A 12272-nucleotide genomic window follows, 5' to 3' on the forward strand; every position below is an offset into this window, starting at 1 on the left:
CCCGGTTTGCCCCGGGTGCGCACCTCGCGTGCACCTTCGCCGCGGTGGGCACCATGGCGTGCACGAAGTCGGAGCCCGGTTTGCCCCGGGTGCGCACCTCGCGTGCACCTTCGCCGGGGTGGGCACCTTGGTGTGCAGACCTTGGCTGGGTTGCGCGCCCTGGTGGGCACCATGGTGCGCACCAAGGAGCGCTCCGAAGTGTGCTCCAAGGTGCGGCCTGCACGAAGTCGGAGCCCGGTTTGCCCCGCGTGTGCACCTCGGGTGGGCACCTTGGTGCGCATGCCTTGCCTGGGCTGCGCACCAGGGCGGGCTCAAGATGGCACCCGCGTTCCTTTTTTTTCACTATCTTTCAAAACGGAAATTTTAAAATCTCATTTTTGTTTGCCTTTTTCTGGAAATTAGTGAAGGCAGCGCATCAAAGGTGCGCACCTCGCTGCCCACCACGGTGCGCAACGCCGGTGGGCACCCGGGAGTGCTTCGAAGTGTGCTCCAAGGTGCTGCGTGCACGTTGTCGGAGCCCGGTTTGCCCCGGGTGCGCACCTCGCGTGCACCTTCGTCGGGGTGGGCACCTTGGCTGGGTTTGCCCCGGCTGCGCTCCGAAGCGGGGTTATTGGAGCGCCGCCTCTTTTTTTGTCGGAGCGTTTGGTGGGGTTTCTCGCATTGGCTCTTCCGAGGCCCGGTTGCCACCCTGGCGCGCACGAAGTCGGAAGTAGGGTTAATTGCCCGGGTGCGCACCTTTGCCAGGGTGGGCACCTTACCTGGGCTGCGCACCAGGGCGGGCTCAAGATGGCACGCGCGTTCCGTTTTTTTCACTATCTTTCAAAACGGAAATTTTAAAATCTCCTTTTTTTTTTGCCTTTTCTGGAAATTAGTGAAGGCAGCGCATCAAAGGTGCGCACCTCGCTGCCCACCTTGGTGTGCTCTGAGGTGCGCACCCGGGAGCGCTACGAAGTGTGCTCCAAGGTGCGGCGTGCACGTTGTCGGAGCCCGGTTTGCCCCGGGTGCGCACCTCGCCTGCACCTTGGCCGGGGTGGGCACCTTGGCTGGGTTTGCCCAGGGTGCGCTCCGAAGCGGGGTTACTGGAGCGCCCCCTCTTTTTTTGTCAGAGCGTTTGGTGGGGTTTCTCGCATTGGCTCTTCCCAGGCCCGGTTGTTGGGTGCGCTCCCACCCTGGCGCGCGCGAAGTTGGAAGTTGGGTTAATTGCCCGGGCGCGCACCTTCGCCAGGGTGGGCACCTTGGTGCGCACACCTTGGCTGGGCTGCGCACCAGGGCGGGCTCAAGATGGCACCAGCATTCCCTTTTTCTCACTATCTTTCAAAACGGAAATTTTAAAATCTCGTTTTTTTTTTGCCTTTTATGGAAATTAGTGAAGGCATCGCATCAAAGGTGCGCACCTCGCTGCCCACCTTGGTGTGCTCCGAGGTGCCCACCACGGTGCGCAACGCCGGTGCGAACCCGGGAGCGCCCCGATGTGTGCTCCAAGGTGCGGCGTGCACGAAGTCGGACCCCGGTTTGCCCCGGGTGCGCACCTCGCGTGCACCTTGGTGCGCACACCTTGGCTGGGTTGCGCGGCCTGGTGGGCACCATGGTGCGCACCAAGGAGCGCTCCGAAGTGTGCTCCAAGGTGCGGCGTGCACGAAGTCGGAGCCCGGTTTGCCCCGGGTACGCACCTCGCGTGCACCTTCGCCGGGGTGGGCACCTCGGCTGGGTTGCGCGCCCTGGTGCGCACCAAGGAGCGCTCCGAAGTGTGCTCCAAGGTGCGGCGTGCACGAAGTCGGAGCCCGGTTTGCCCCGGGTGCGCACCTTCGCCGCGGTGCGCACCATGGCGTGCACGAAGTCGGAGCCCGGTTTGCCCCGGGTGCGCACCTCGCGTGCACCTTCGGCGGGGTTGCGCGCCCTGGTGGGCACCATGGTGCGCACCAAGGAGCGCTCCGAAGTGTGCTCCAAGGTGCGGCGTGCACGAAGTCGGAGCCCGGTTTGCCCCGGGTGCGCACCTCGCGTGCACCTTCGGCGGGGTTGCGCGCCCTGGTGGGCACCATGGTGCGCACCAAGGAGCGCTCCGAAGTGTGCTCCAAGGTGCGGCGTGCACGAAGTCGGAGCCCGGTTTGCCCCGGGTGCGCACCTCGCGTGCACCTTCGCCGCGGTGGGCACCATGGCGTGCACGAAGTCGGAGCCCGGTTTGCCCCGGGTGCGCACCTCGCGTGCACCTTCGCCGGGGTGGGCACCTCGGCTGGGTTGCGCGCCCTGGTGCGCACCAAGGAGCGCTCCGAAGTGTGCTCCAAGGTGCGGCGTGCACGAAGTCGGAGCCCGGTTTGCCCCGGGTGCGCACCTCGCGTGCACCTTCGCCAGGGTGGGCACCTCGGTGCGCACACCTTCTCAATGTTTTCTTGCCTTTTCTGGAAATTGGTGAAGGCAGCGCATCAAAGGTGCGCACCTCGGTGTGCTCCGAGGTGCGAACCCGAGAGCGCTCCGAGGTGCCCACGAAGTCGAAAGTCGGGTTAATTGCATTGTTTTCCCCGGGTGCGCTCCGAGGTGCGCAACATCGGCGCGCACCAAGGAGGGCTCCGAAGTGTGCTCCAAGGTGCGCACGATGGCGTGCACCTCTGGTGCGCACGATTCGGAGCTCGGTTTGACCGGGGTGCGCACACCTTGGCTGGGTTGCGCACCTTTTGTGCGCTCCAAGGTGCGCACGAAGTCGGAGCTCGGTTTGCCCCGGGTGCGCACCTTCGCCAGGGTGCGCACCTTGATGCGCACGCCTTGGCTGGGCTGCGCACCTTGGTGGGCGCCATGGTGCGCACCTTTCGTGCGCTCCAAGGTGCGCACGAAGTCGGAGCTCGGTTTGCCCCGGGTGCGCACCTTGGTGGGCGCCATGGTGCACTCCGAGGTGCCCAAGATTGGTGCGCACCAAGGAGCGCTCCGAAGTGCGCTCCAAGGTGCGCGCGAAGTCGAAAGTTGGGTTAATTGTCCGGTTTGCCTCGGGTGCGCACCTTGCGTGCACCTTCGCCAGGGTGGGCGCCTTGGTGCGCACACCTTGGCTGGGCTGCGCACACCTTGGCACCCGCGTTTCCTTCATTTTAAATTTTTTTTTTTTACAATCTCTCAAGTGGGAAATTCTATAATCTCAACTTTTTTTGCCTTTTCAGGAAACTTTTGAATGGAGCGCATCATTGGTGCGCTCCGAAGTGTGCTCCAAAGCTCTCTCCAGCTGCGTGCACCTGCCCCGGCCGCGCACCCGGCCCCGCCCAGCTTCGCTCACCTGTCCCGGGCGTCTGGTGCGGAACCTTAGAGTAAGAAACATCACCGTGCACCTTGGCCAACGTGCGCGACTCGACCGAGCGCGCACTGGCCGAGGTGCACACCGATTTCACCTGGGTGCGCGCGCAGCACCTCGGGCGCACCGGGGTGCGCGCACAACGCCCGGGTTGCACCGTGGCCTGTGTGCTCGGGGCGCCTCGGGTGCGCGCTCGGTGTCGCCCCCGCGCGCGCGGTAGTGCGGGCAGCGCACCCCGGCCCGGCCCGGCCCCGACGAGAACGCAAACGGGCAAAAGGTTTATTCAAATAGCATTGCGACGCCCGGCGAAAAACTAAAAAAGGGTGCAACACCGGGACTTCCCGGGAGGTCACCCATCCCAGTACTACTCCGGCCCAAGCGCGCTTAACTGCGGAGTTCTGATGGGATCCGGTGCACTAACGCTGGTATGATCGCACCCGTTATGAGCTTGTCGCAGTGTGTACTTAGCAAACCGCGACCCACGTGCGAATCCACCCCGGCCACCCACCCCCGTCGAGGTGCACACCCTCCCTCGCGAAGTGCGCCCCGTTCGCCAAGTGTGAGCCCTGCCCGGGTGCGCGCACCTTGCTAGGGCGTCGGGTGTGCACCCGGCCCGGCCTACGTGCGTGCACCTGGAGGGGGCGTCGTGTGCGTGCAGTGTCCCGTCTGCAACGCGGTGCCCACACACCACCTCGGGCGCAACGACCTGCGCTCACATGTGGGCCGAGTGCACCTTGGTGCATGTTCGGGGCGCCTCGGGTGCACGCTCGATCTTGCCCCGGTGCACCAAGGCGCTCGGTTTGCCCCGGGTGCGCACTTGGTGCAAGGTGGGCACCCAAAATAGGGATCAAGCACCAAAACACAAGTTTCGGGATGCAAAATGGGACCCAAGGACCACAAATGCGTTCCAAGACCCATGATGGGTCCACGAGAACAAAAATGTGTTCCGAGACTTAATAAACAAATATTGGGTTTTAGGAGAAGAAACATGCTCTGATGCCCAAAACGAGAATCGACCCCGAAAAGGCCACAGGCCAAAAGTGGGATGCGAGACAAAAAAAAATGGGACCCGAGGACCAAAATTGGGTTCCCAGGTCGAAGACAGGGCAACCGGACAAGAAACGACCTCTAAGGCTCGAAATGAGTCCCGACGACTAAAACTTGACAAGAAGCACCCATCAGGCACCCAACTCGACACCCATGGGATGCCGACCCACCCGGGCTTCCACCTAGCACACCTTGGCACCCACCCACCCTCGCACCCAACCTCGCACCCAACTTAGCACCTTTGAACCCACATTGGCACTCACCCTGACCCTGGCACCTTGGAACCCACATTGGCACTCACCTTGACCCTGGCACCCACCTTTGCACTCACCTTGGGACCCACCCTGGCTCCCACCTCGGCACCCACCCAGACACCCACCTTGGTTCCTTGGCACCCACCTTGGATCCTTGGCACCCACCCCGACACCCACCTTGGCACGCAACTTGGCTACTTGCCACCCACCTTGGCTCCTTGACGCCCACCCCGACAACCACCCCGTGACCTACCCTGGCTAGGGTTGGTGCACACCCACCCTGGTGCCCACCTTGGCACCCACCCTATGACCCACCTTGGCACGCACCTTAGTACCCACCCCGTTACCCACCCTAGGACCCACCCCGTGACCCACCTTGGCCAGGGTGGGTGCCTTGGTGCGCACAACTTGCCTGGGCTGCACACCAGGGCGGGCTCAAGATGGCACCCGCGTTCCGTTTTTTTCACTATCTTTCAAAACGGAAATTTTAAAATCTCATTTTTTTCTTTTTTTTGCCTTTTCTGGAAATTAGTGAAGGCAGCGCATCAAAGGTGCGCAATGCTGGTGCGAACCCGGGAGCGCTCCGATGTGTGCTCCAAGGTGCGGCGTGCACGAAGTCCGAGCCCGGTTTGCCCCGGGTGCGCACCTCGCGTGCACCTTCGCCGGGGTGAGCACCTTGGCTGGGTTGCGCGCCCTGGTGCGTACCAAGGAGCGCTCTGAAGTGTGCTCCAAGGTGCGGCGTGCACGAAGTCGGAGCCCGGTTTGCCCCGGGTGTGCACCTCGGGTGCGCACCTCGCGTGCACCTTCGCTGCGGTGGGCACCTTGGCTGGGTTGCGCGCCTTGGTGGGCACCATGCAGTGCACGAAGTCGGAGCCCGGTTTGCCCCGGGCGCGCACCTCCGCCAGGGTGGGCACCTTGGTGCGCACAACTTGCCTGGGCTGCGCATCAGGAAGGGCTCAAGATGGCACCCGCGTTCCGTTTTTTTCACTATCTTTCAGAACGGAAATTTTAAAATATCGTTTTTTTTTGCCTTTTCTGGAAATTAGTGAAGGCAGCGCATCAAAGGTGCGCAACGCTGGTGCGAACCTGGGAGCGCTCCGATGTGTGCTCCAAGGTGCGGCGTGCACGAAGTCGGAGCCCGGTTTGCCCCGGGTGCGCCCTGGTGGGCACCATGGTGCGCACCAAGGAGCGCTCCGAAGTGTGCTCCAAGGTGCGGCCTGCACGAAGTCGGAGCCCGGTTTGCCCCGGGTGTGCACCTCGGGTGGGCACCTTGGTGCGCATGCCTTGCCTGGGCTGCGCACCAGGGCGGGCTCAAGATGGCACCCGCGTTCCTTTTTTTTCACTATCTTTCAAAACGGAAATTTTAAAATCTCATTTTTTTTTGCCTTTTTCTGGAAATTAGTGAAGGCAGCGCATCAAAGGTGCGCACCTCGCTGCCCACCACGGTGCGCAACGCCGGTGGGCACCCGGGAGTGCTTCGAAGTGTGCTCCAAGGTGCTGCGTGCACGTTGTCGGAGCCCGGTTTGCCCCGGGTGCGCACCTCGCGTGCACCTTCGTCGGGGTGGGCACCTTGGCTTGGTTTGCCCCGGCTGCGCTCCGAAGCGGGGTTATTGGAGCGCCGCCTCTTTTTTTGTCGGAGCGTTTGGTGGGGTTTCTCGCATTGGCTCTTCCGAGGCCCGGTTGCCACCCTGGCGCGCACGAAGTCGGAAGTAGGGTTAATTGCCCGGGTGCGCACCTTTGCCAGGGTGGCACCTTACCTGGGCTGCGCACCAGGGCGGGCTCAAGATGGCACGCGCGTTCCGTTTTTTTCACTATCTTTCAAAACGGAAATTTTAAAATCTCCTTTTTTTTTTGCCTTTTCTGGAAATTAGTGAAGGCAGCGCATCAAAGGTGCGCACCTCGCTGCCCACCTTGGTGTGCTCTGAGGTGCGCACCCGGGAGCGCTACGAAGTGTGCTCCAAGGTGCGGCGTGCACGTTGTCGGAGCCCGGTTTGCCCCGGGTGCGCACCTCGCCTGCACCTTGGCCGGGGTGGGCACCTTGGCTGGGTTTGCCCAGGGTGCGCTCCGAAGCGGGGTTACTGGAGCGCCCCCTCTTTTTTTGTCAGAGAGTTTGGTGGGGTTTCTCGCATTGGCTCTTCCCAGGCCCGGTTGTTGGGTGCGCTCCCACCCTGGCGCGCGCGAAGTTGGAAGTTGGGTTAATTGCCCGGGCGCGCACCTTCGCCAGGGTGGGCACCTTGGTGCGCAAACCTTGGCTGGGCTGCGCACCAGGGCGGGCTCAAGATGGCACCAGCATTCCCTTTTTCTCACTATCTTTCAAAACGGAAATTTTAAAATCTCATTTTTTTTTTGCCTTTTATGGAAATTAGTGAAGGCATCGCATCAAAGGTGCGCACCTCGCTGCCCACCTTGGTGTGCTCCGAGGTGCCCACCACGGTGCGCAACGCCGGTGCGAACCCGGGAGCGCCCCGATGTGTGCTCCAAGGTGCGGCGTGCACGAAGTCGGACCCCGGTTTGCCCCGGGTGCGCACCTCGCGTGCACCTTGGTGCGCACACCTTGGCTGGGTTGCGCGGCCTGGTGGGCACCATGGTGCGCACCAAGGAGCGCTCCGAAGTGTGCTCCAAGGTGCGGCGTGCACGAAGTCGGAGCCCGGTTTGCCCCGGGTGCGCACCTTCGCCGCGGTGGGCACCATGGCGTGCACGAAGTCGGAGCCCGGTTTGCCCCGGGTGCGCACCTCGCGTGCACCTTCGCCGGGGTGGGCACCTCGGCTGGGTTGCGCGCCCTGGTGCGCACCAAGGAGCGCTCTGAAGTGTGCTCCAAGGTGCGGCGTGCACGAAGTCGGAGCCCGGTTTGCCCCGGGTGTGCACCTCGCGTGCACCTTCGCTGCGGTGGGCACCTTGGCTGGGTTGCGCGCCTTGGTGGGCACCATGCAGTGCACGAAGTCGGAGCCCGGTTTGCCCCGGGCGCGCACCTCCGCCAGGGTGGGCACCTTGGTGCGCACAACTTGCCTGGGCTGCGCACCAGGAAGGGCTCAAGATGGCACCCGCGTTCCGTTTTTTTCACTATCTTTCAGAACGGAAATTTTAAAATATCGTTTTTTTTTGCCTTTTCTGGAAATTAGTGAAGGCAGCGCATCAAAGGTGCGCAACGCTGGTGCGAACCTGGGAGCGCTCCGATGTGTGCTCCAAGGTGCGGCGTGCACGAAGTCGGACCCCGGTTTGCCCCGGGTGCGCACCTCGCGTGCACCTTGGTGCGCACACCTTGGCTGGGTTGCGCGCCCTGGTGGGCACCATGGTGCGCACCAAGGAGCGCTCCGAAGTGTGCTCCAAGGTGCGGCGTGCACGAAGTCGGAGCCCGGTTTGCCCCGGGTGCGCACCTCGCGTGCACCTTCGCCGCGGTGGGCACCATGGCGTGCACGAAGTCGGAGCCCGGTTTGCCCCGGGTGCGCACCTCGCGTGCACCTTCGCCGGGGTGGGCACCTTGGTGTGCAGACCTTGGCTGGGTTGCGCGCCCTGGTGGGCACCATGGTGCGCACCAAGGAGCGCTCCGAAGTGTGCTCCAAGGTGCGGCCTGCACGAAGTCGGAGCCCGGTTTGCCCCGGGTGTGCACCTCGGGTGGGCACCTTGGTGCGCATGCCTTGCCTGGGCTGCGCACCAGGGCGGGCTCAAGATGGCACCCGCGTTCCTTTTTTTTCACTATCTTTCAAAACGGAAATTTTAAAATCTCATTTTTTTTTGCCTTTTTCTGGAAATTAGTGAAGGCAGCGCATCAAAGGTGCGCACCTCGCTGCCCACCACGGTGCGCAACGCCGGTGGGCACCCGGGAGTGCTTCGAAGTGTGCTCCAAGGTGCTGCGTGCACGTTGTCGGAGCCCGGTTTGCCCCGGGTGCGCACCTCGCGTGCACCTTCGTCGGGGTGGGCACCTTGGCTGGGTTTGCCCCGGCTGCGCTCCGAAGCGGGGTTATTGGAGCGCCGCCTCTTTTTTTGTCGGAGCGTTTGGTGGGGTTTCTCGCATTGGCTCTTCCGAGGCCCGGTTGCCACCCTGGCGCGCACGAAGTCGGAAGTAGGGTTAATTGCCCGGGTGCGCACCTTTGCCAGGGTGGGCACCTTACCTGGGCTGCGCACCAGGGCGGGCTCAAGATGGCACGCGCGTTCCGTTTTTTTCACTATCTTTCAAAACGGAAATTTTAAAATCTCCTTTTTTTTTTGCCTTTTCTGGAAATTAGTGAAGGCAGCGCATCAAAGGTGCGCACCTCGCTGCCCACCTTGGTGTGCTCTGAGGTGCGCACCCGGGAGCGCTACGAAGTGTGCTCCAAGGTGCGGCGTGCACGTTGTCGGAGCCCGGTTTGCCCCGGGTGCGCACCTCGCCTGCACCTTGGCCGGGGTGGGCACCTTGGCTGGGTTTGCCCAGGGTGCGCTCCGAAGCGGGGTTACTGGAGCGCCCCCTCTTTTTTTGTCAGAGCGTTTGGTGGGGTTTCTCGCATTGGCTCTTCCCAGGCCCGGTTGTTGGGTGCGCTCCCACCCTGGCGCGCGCGAAGTTGGAAGTTGGGTTAATTGCCCGGGCGCGCACCTTCGCCAGGGTGGGCACCTTGGTGCGCACACCTTGGCTGGGCTGCGCACCAGGGCGGGCTCAAGATGGCACCAGCATTCCCTTTTTCTCACTATCTTTCAAAACGGAAATTTTAAAATCTCGTTTTTTTTTTGCCTTTTATGGAAATTAGTGAAGGCATCGCATCAAAGGTGCGCACCTCGCTGCCCACCTTGGTGTGCTCCGAGGTGCCCACCACGGTGCGCAACGCCGGTGCGAACCCGGGAGCGCCCCGATGTGTGCTCCAAGGTGCGGCGTGCACGAAGTCGGACCCCGGTTTGCCCCGGGTGCGCACCTCGCGTGCACCTTGGTGCGCACACCTTGGCTGGGTTGCGCGGCCTGGTGGGCACCATGGTGCGCACCAAGGAGCGCTCCGAAGTGTGCTCCAAGGTGCGGCGTGCACGAAGTCGGAGCCCGGTTTGCCCCGGGTACGCACCTCGCGTGCACCTTCGCCGGGGTGGGCACCTCGGCTGGGTTGCGCGCCCTGGTGCGCACCAAGGAGCGCTCCGAAGTGTGCTCCAAGGTGCGGCGTGCACGAAGTCGGAGCCCGGTTTGCCCCGGGTGCTCACCTTCGCCGCGGTGCGCACCATGGCGTGCACGAAGTCGGAGCCCGGTTTGCCCCGGGTGCGCACCTCGCGTGCACCTTCGGCGGGGTTGCGCGCCCTGGTGGGCACCATGGTGCGCACCAAGGAGCGCTCCGAAGTGTGCTCCAAGGTGCGGCGTGCACGAAGTCGGAGCCCGGTTTGCCCCGGGTGCGCACCTCGCGTGCACCTTCGGCGGGGTTGCGCGCCCTGGTGGGCACCATGGTGCGCACCAAGGAGCGCTCCGAAGTGTGCTCCAAGGTGCGGCGTGCACGAAGTCGGAGCCCGGTTTGCCCCGGGTGCGCACCTCACGTGCACCTTCGCCGCGGTGGGCACCATGGCGTGCACGAAGTCGGAGCCCGGTTTGCCCCGGGTGCGCACCTCGCGTGCACCTTCGCCGGGGTGGGCACCTCGGCTGGGTTGCGCGCCCTGGTGCGCACCAAGGAGCGCTCCGAAGTGTGCTCCAAGGTGCGGCGTGCACGAAGTCGGAGCCCGGTTTGCCCCGGGTGCGCACCTCGCGTGCACCTTCGCCAGGGTGGGCACCTCGGTGCGCACACCTTCTCAATGTTTTCTTGCCTTTTCTGGAAATTGGTGAAGGCAGCGCATCAAAGGTGCGCACCTCGGTGTGCTCCGAGGTGCGAACCCGAGAGCGCTCCGAGGTGCCCACGAAGTCGAAAGTCGGGTTAATTGCATTGTTTTCCCCGGGTGCGCTCCGAGGTGCGCAACATCGGCGCGCACCAAGGAGGGCTCCGAAGTGTGCTCCAAGGTGCGCACGATGGCGTGCACCTCTGGTGCGCACGATTCGGAGCTCGGTTTGACCGGGGTGCGCACACCTTGGCTGGGTTGCGCACCTTTTGTGCGCTCCAAGGTGCGCACGAAGTCGGAGCTCGGTTTGCCCCGGGTGCGCACCTTCGCCAGGGTGCACACCTTGATGCGCACGCCTTGGCTGGGCTGCGCACCTTGGTGGGCGCCATGGTGCGCACCTTTCGTGCGCTCCAAGGTGCGCACGAAGTCGGAGCTCGGTTTGCCCCGGGTGCGCACCTTGGTGGGCGCCATGGTGCACTCCGAGGTGCCCAAGATTGGTGCGCACCAAGGAGCGCTCCGAAGTGCGCTCCAAGGTGCGCGCGAAGTCGAAAGTTGGGTTAATTGTCCGGTTTGCCTCGGGTGCGCACCTTGCGTGCACCTTCGCCAGGGTGGGCGCCTTGGTGCGCACACCTTGGCTGGGCTGCGCACACCTTGGCACCCGCGTTTCCTTCATTTTAAATTTTTTTTTTTTACAATCTCTCAAGTGGGAAATTCTATAATCTCAACTTTTTTTGCCTTTTCAGGAAACTTTTGAATGGAGCGCATCATTGGTGCGCTCCGAAGTGTGCTCCAAAGCTCTCTCCAGCTGCGTGCACCTGCCCCGGCCGCGCACCCGGCCCCGCCCAGCTTCGCTCACCTGTCCCGGGCGTCTGGTGCGGAACCTTAGAGTAAGAAACATCACCGTGCACCTTGGCCAACGTGCGCGACTCGACCGAGCGCGCACTGGCCGAGGTGCACACCGATTTCACCTGGGTGCGCGCGCAGCACCTCGGGCGCACCGGGGTGCGCGCACAACGCCCGGGTTGCACCGTGGCCTGTGTGCTCGGGGCGCCTCGGGTGCGCGCTCGGTGTCGCCCCCGCGCGCGCGGTAGTGCGGGCAGCGCACCCCGGCCCGGCCCGGCCCCGACGAGAACGCAAACGGGCAAAAGGTTTATTCAAATAGCATTGCGACGCCCGGCGAAAAACTAAAAAAGGGTGCAACACCGGGACTTCCCGGGAGGTCACCCATCCCAGTACTACTCCGGCCCAAGCGCGCTTAACTGCGGAGTTCTGATGGGATCCGGTGCACTAATGCTGGTATGATCGCACCCGTTATGAGCTTGTCGCAGTGTGTACTTAGCAAACCGCGACCCACGTGCGAATCCACCCCGGCCACCCACCCCCGTCGAGGTGCACACCCTCCCTCGCGAAGTGCGCCCCGTTCGCCAAGTGTGAGCCCTGCCCGGGTGCGCGCACCTTGCTAGGGCGTCGGGTGTGCACCCGGCCCGGCCTACGTGCGTGCACCTGGAGGGGGCGTCGTGTGCGTGCAGTGTCCCGTCTGCAACGCGGTGCCCACACACCACCTCGGGCGCAACGACCTGCGCTCACATGTGGGCCGAGTGCACCTTGGTGCATGTTCGGGGCGCCTCGGGTGCACGCTCGATCTTGCCCCGGTGCACCAAGGCGCTCGGTTTGCCCCGGGTGCGCACTTGGTGCAAGGTGGGCACCCAAAATAGGGATCAAGCACCAAAACACAAGTTTCGGGATGCAAAATGGGACCCAAGGACCACAAATGCGTTCCAAGACCCATGATGGGTCCACGAGAACAAAAATGTGTTCCGAGACTTAATAAACAAATATTGGGTTTTAGGAGAAGAAACATGCTCTGATGCCCAAAACGAGAATCGACCCCGAAAAGGCCACAGGCCAAAAGTGGGATGCGAGACAAAAAAAAATGGGACCCGAGGACC

At 63.1% G+C, this 12272-nt stretch overlaps 2 non-coding genes across 2 annotated transcripts; both read right to left on the minus strand.

Moving 5' to 3' along the window:
• Positions 1-3591: 3591 nt before the first annotated feature.
• Positions 3592-3710, minus strand: LOC131865551 (5S ribosomal RNA). Its single transcript, XR_009364271.1, has one exon. It is a non-coding gene; the product is annotated as a 5S ribosomal RNA (ribosomal RNA).
• A 7804-nt stretch (positions 3711-11514) lies between these two features.
• LOC131865559 (5S ribosomal RNA) lies at positions 11515-11633 on the minus strand. Its single transcript, XR_009364279.1, has one exon. It is a non-coding gene; the product is annotated as a 5S ribosomal RNA (ribosomal RNA).
• Positions 11634-12272: the final 639 nt, after the last annotated feature.

The sequence above is a fragment of the Cryptomeria japonica genome, unplaced genomic scaffold (genome assembly GCF_030272615.1).
Source record: "Cryptomeria japonica unplaced genomic scaffold, Sugi_1.0 HiC_scaffold_114, whole genome shotgun sequence".
Classification (NCBI taxonomy): domain Eukaryota; kingdom Viridiplantae; phylum Streptophyta; class Pinopsida; order Cupressales; family Cupressaceae; genus Cryptomeria; species Cryptomeria japonica.